The sequence below is a fragment of the Penaeus vannamei genome, chromosome 11 (assembly GCF_042767895.1).
Source record: "Penaeus vannamei isolate JL-2024 chromosome 11, ASM4276789v1, whole genome shotgun sequence".
Classification (NCBI taxonomy): Eukaryota; Metazoa; Arthropoda; class Malacostraca; order Decapoda; family Penaeidae; genus Penaeus; species Penaeus vannamei.
Window position 1 is genome coordinate 10,334,823 of NC_091559.1, and position 6,177 is coordinate 10,340,999.

General features: G+C 37.2%; 1 non-coding gene across 1 annotated transcript; it reads left to right on the forward strand.

Moving 5' to 3' along the window:
- Positions 1-648: 648 nt before the first annotated feature.
- TRNAV-CAC (transfer RNA valine (anticodon CAC)) lies at positions 649-721 on the forward strand. The gene has a single exon. It is a non-coding gene; the product is annotated as a tRNA-Val (tRNA).
- The last annotated feature ends 5,456 nt before the right edge of the window (positions 722-6,177 follow it).

Sequence of the window (6,177 nt, forward strand, 5' to 3'; positions counted from 1 at the left end):
TTGGTGTTGAATAACTTTTATGTAGAATATTATACACACACACACACACACACACACACACACACACACACACACACACACACACACACACACACACACACACATATATATATATATATATATATATATATATATATATATATATATAGAGAGAGAGAGAGAGAGAGAGAGAGAGAGAGAGAGAGAGAGAGAGATACATATATACATATATATAGTTATTTATATATGTTTATAAGTGTATAAATAGGCATATGTATATCACACACACACACACACATAAGTGTGTATATATTTATGTATGTACATGTATGTGTGTGTATGTACATATTTGTGAATCTATATATAAGCATGTATATATATCTATTTATACACACGCACACACACACATATATAGGAGCACATACATTGTGTGTGTATATATACATACATATATATTCATATATACCTATTTATATTTACACACACTTAATGTAAAATAGTGGATACACAATCTCTTTCATTCTTTATCGTTTTTCACTCATATTCTCGGTTTTTGTTTTTATCATTGTTATCATTCTCTCAGTCTCTCCCTCTTCCTCTCTCTCTCTCTCGCTTTCAACCACTATTTACAACAGAATATAAAACAGTGAGGCATCCAACATTACGATCGTTTCCGTGTTGTAGTGGTTATCACGTGCGCTTCACACGCTCAAGGTCCTCGGTTCGATCCCGAGCGGAAACAACGACAATTGATTTTGGAAGAATTTTACTCTCCGTGTCTTCTTGAAACAGCTGTTGATGCTGCAGTGACCTGGATTGCAGCATCCACGTCAGAGGATGACCATCCGAGCGGCATCCGAACGTCTGGCGCCACCGAGATGTTAGAGGATGCCTGTTGCTACTGAATGATCACAAGATTGGTCGGATGCCCTATTTTTTCTGTATATTACTTCTTTCTACTGCAGCGCCCACAATTTAGTGTAATTAACGTCAGATCACATTCAAAATGCCCAGTGCGCATTCCCACATCCGCATTTCAAGTACCCACAATCCCCACACCCACGTAGACAGCCAGCACTAGTTTCCCACACGAGGGATGCACGCCAGAGATCAGCCTCGGCGTGGACCTTTTCGTTGAACTGAATACACGAAAAGGCGAGAGGGCAGTCTTATCGTCGAAAATTATTTTCTCCTTTTCTCTTTCTTTCACTTTTACTTTCAATCTCTCTCTCTCTTACTCACACACATCCTCTCTCTCTCTCTCTATCTATTTCTATCTCACTCCCTCCTCTCTCTGTTACACTCACCTCTTCTCTTTTTTTCTTTTTTTATTTCTGTCTCTCCATCTTCTTCCATCTCTCTGTCTCACTCGCTCAAGCACACTCTCAGACTGTCTATATATCTTTCCATCCTTCTTTATCTCTCTTTCTCTCTCATTCCCTCTCTTTCTCACTTTGGCGATTCTTTCTCTATATACCTCTCTGTTTATGTCTCTCTTCACCCTCCCCCCCTATCTATCTTTCTCTCTTTCTCCATCACTCTCTATTTCCTCCTCCCCCTCTCTCTCTCCCTCTTCTTTCCTCCCAAACTCCCGCCTTACTCTTCCACACAAACTCTCTCCCTTCTCACCACCCCTTTCTCTCTGTGTGTGACTTTTTCTATCTCTTTCTGTCTATTTCTTTCTCTCTCTCTCTTTCTCTCTTTCAGACGCTATCTGTTTCTCCCTCCCCCCACCATTTCCTTTCTCTGTCTCTGTACTCACTCTCCTCTCTTTCCCTCTCTCCGTTTCTCTCGCCCTCTCTTTCACAAGCATAAACTACGGTGACAATAATAGGGTGACGAAGAACTGCAATTCACTGCAGGAGAACCGCAATTATTAACATTTTTTCCTTTCGTTTGTAATATGCGTTTCATTTCGGTCTTCGCTGACTTCGGTGTTCATTAATCATCCTTGGAAAAAAGATGTTTTGAATAATTTCCTCTCTTAAGTCAAGGTTTTGCACATGCGGTTAGGAATAACATAGTTTTTATTCGTCATTTTAACATAGATGGTATTATAAGCAGTCATGTTCGGTTCGATCTCGAGCGGAAACACCTGGCAATGTTATGTCTTTTTCATTTCTACGCATCTACCATTCTTTCTCCTACTTTTTTTTCTCTCTTTCGGTAATCCTCATCTATTTCTCTATTTCATTTATTTTCGCTCTCTGCCATCCTCCCCCCTATTATCTCTTTCTCTCTGGCATTAACTAGTACTTAAATCAAAACATTGAACACTGAACGCTTAATATAATAACTTTCCCGCAGTGTACTTGTTGTCACGTGCACTTCACACGAGCAAGGTCCTCGGTTCGATCCCGAGCGGTGACAATGTTATTATTTTTCTATCTGCTTTCTCATCAGAGAGAGAGAGAGAGAGAGAGAGAGAGAGAGAGAGAGAGAGAGAGAGAGAGAGAGAGAGAGAGAGAGAGAGAGAGAGAGAGAGAATCTGAATGGAATTTAAAACGTTAAAGTTTTACAAATTGATCATTTCATACAGAAAATTATAGTTTATCGCATTTTTGACACATTTTCTACTTTCACTTTTTGTCATTTTCACACCTTACTTTTTTTCCTAGTTATTGTTTTGTTCCTCATCTATATTCTTTGTGTTTCGCCTTTTTCTTTTACCTTTCTTGTTAGATTTTACCTCACACAAATTCATTGACATATTTACAATGAATGGAGATAAAATTTCAGGGACATATTTCTGTACATTCGAATATACGTATATTTTACAAAGAAATATGTCTTCTTTTGACGTCCTTCACTGAAATAGGAAAAAACAATATGAATTTTTTATTAGCAGCATGAGTTGCACATAGCCCACACGAACACACACAAGTACAAACACATACATAAAAATACACAATAAGGAAAAACTGATTGCAACCCGGCGGGCGTCTCTTTTTGTGCCCGGGGCTTTTCATGTCTTTCAGCCCCGGGCGAGGTTGCAACCAGAGGGAGCACTTTTGGCTCCCTTTTGCAGATTCGAACTCGCGATCGCGGGTTTCGAATCTGGCGCCCTTACCCTCTCGGCCACGGTGACGAGGGGCAATAGGAAAGGGTTGGGAGAGGTATTTATGCAACATGTGTGTGTTCATTTGTGTGCGTGCGTGTGTGTGTTCGTGTGTGTATCTATGTGTGCGCCTACGTGATACTGATTATGGTTATATGGCAATGACGATGATGATTCGATAATGATGGTGATAATAAAATTGATCCACGGCCACGATGGCGAGGGGCAAGAGGAATGTTTGGGAGAGGTCTCTGTGTACCTTGTGTGTGTGTGTGTGTGTGTGTGTGTGTGTGTGTGTGTGTGTGTGTGTGTGTGTGTGTGTGTGTGTGTGTGTGTGTGATACAATAATGATTATTATGCAATAGCATAATAATATTTTTAAAAGTTTCAAACTGAACTGCCAGTTTGGTTTTCAAAGACGGAAAATAAATAACTGGCATTAGATCATAAGCACAGAAAGAACCCTCTCAGTCGTCGCCGCCGTTATCGCAATACTTGCACTGGTAAACGTGGCTGACGAGCAATCTAATCAGAGACATCATTCTGTCCTCGCCTGCTGTTCCAGGGAATAATCCCGCAAAAACTTCTCTCCAAAATAAGTTATTTCAGCGGAAGCCAAACAATACAGAATGAAGGATTGTTTAGACGTCCTACAATGAAACAGGAAAAATGGTGGATTTTTCATCGACCTATCATGAGTCGCACATGGCCCACACGCACACACATATGTACAAAAAACTGATACAACTGCAGGTAATAACACAAATAATGAAGATAGTAATTACAATAGTGATGAAAATGATAGTAATTATAATATACCTAATGTTAATATCAATAAGAATATAGTAATGATGATAAAAAGAACAATGATAGTGATAATAACAATGACAGTAACAGTACTACTACTGCTAATGATAATAATAATAAAGATAATACTGATAAATGTAATGATAAGAGGAATAATGATACGAAGGATAATTATGATTATAACTATGATGAAGTTGGTGATGATGATGAGATGAGGTTATTATCATTATGGTAGGGATTGTGGATACAGATTATGAGAAATAACAGTATTGCCTGTAACGACTATGATGCTGATCCTAACAGGATATTTGTTAACGACTGATAGATGTGAAGCGCAATTCAAATACTATGCGATTGGATCCTAAGAACATGCTTTGCACAGATTACACTCTTTGCAGTCGGGTTCAATTCCTTATGGGTAGATCCCTTCTAGTTTCTCTTGTCCCTTGCAAATATGTAATATTTATATTTAAATATGGACAAAAATATTCATGCTTATAACTGAATCACAAAAAAACGAAAGCACAAACAAAATCTAAAAAAGGAAGCTTAAAGATAAAGCAATGATAAGGATAATAATAATGAAAATAATAATAGATAATGATAAAAAATAATAGTAATAATAATAATAACAATAATAGGAATAATACTTATTCCTCTTCTCTCGGTTGTTTTCATGCAGATTCCTACTTTAATTGGCTGTCTAAAGCACAGTACAACCCATCATAAGATACCAAAAACCACATTACATTCCAAAATACTGTGTACCAGTCGAAAGAGAACCAATGCAGCAGAACAGCCAGCCATGAACCTCGGTCATTCCCTAATTGCAACCGGAAAAGATGGCAAAAACAGATTGTGCAAAAAAGGGCAATAATAGATGAAATATCCCCCTTCCCTCCTCCTTTTCTCTCGCTCTCGCTTCCCATCCCCCTTTCTCTCTCTCTTTTCTCTGCTCTCTCTGTCTCAGTATCTCTCTCTCCCTACCCTCCTCTCTCTCTTTCTCATACGTTCTTGTCTCTATCTCTCTCTCTCTCTGTACCTTTCTTTCTCTCTCTATCTCTGTCCCTCTCTCTGTATCTTTCTTTCTTTCATTCTACCTGTGTCTCTATTCACTCTTTGTCTCAGTCGCTGTTTGTCTTTATATCTCTCTCGCTCTCTCTCTCTCTCTCTCTCTCTCTCTCTCTCTCTCTCTCTCTCTCTCTCTCTCTCTCTCTCTCTCTCTCTCTCTCTCTCTCTCTCTCTCTAAAATAGCGGAATTGTGGTGTTATATATGCCGATTTCATATTTTTCGTGCTATTTATAAAGAAAGAAAGATAAATGAAAAAGCAGTTTCAAAGGAAATTATATTTTCGATAAGTGGCAAGGACACGTGGTTCTTAATCGATGATTTTCTAGAAATACTGACAATTTCAAATAGTTTTGATGAATCTCCTTTTCAAATGCTACGAACTCATTTTCTGTTTAATCAAATAACATAAGTGATTGGGGAAATTAATTGCCAAGAAAAATCTCTATAAACAAAAATATCTTTTCTTAGAGACCTGGAGCCATGAAAGAAACAAGAATAAAGATATAATTAAATAAACATAAATAGTAGGAATGATAGGAAGAATATAAATGTCAGCATTAAGTATGACGATGACATAAAAATGATTTTCCTAATAATGGAACAATAGCTATAATGATAATGATAACGATAAACAATAATTGATTAAATCAAAATTACTATTTTAACTATGTTATCTATAAGAAACATGATGATAAATATTGATATAAAAACAAGTTTAATGAAAATAAATGACGCACACAAAAATGAAAGTAAAATAAGAAGTAGAAAAAAAAGTGTTGAATGTTTGTCCCCGTCGGGAATCGAACCCGAGATCTGATTTAGAATCAGCTGTGTTAACCACTACACCACAAGGCCTTATTGTCACGTTGAGGAATATGTTTAAAATATTCCACCCCATCCTTCTCTTGCTCTCTTTCTTTCTCTTCTTTCCCTCTCTCTCTCTTTCTTTCTCTTTCTCGCTCCCCCCCCCCCTCTCTCTCTCTCTCTCTCTCTCACACACACACACACACACACACACACATAGGGGAAGAATAGCTATTCAAAAGAAAAGAAAAGAAAAGAAAAACATTATATATTCTGTAACCTACTCTTCATTATATATACCTATTATTAAAATAATTTTAATAACCAGTAAATATTATATATTATATTATTAATCTTTTCTGCATATGCTATGAAGGCTGTTTCTGGTTAATAAGTTTTTATATATTTGCTGAGTTAAAGCAACTAATAATCAAGGTGAAGTAAAAGAATTAATAAC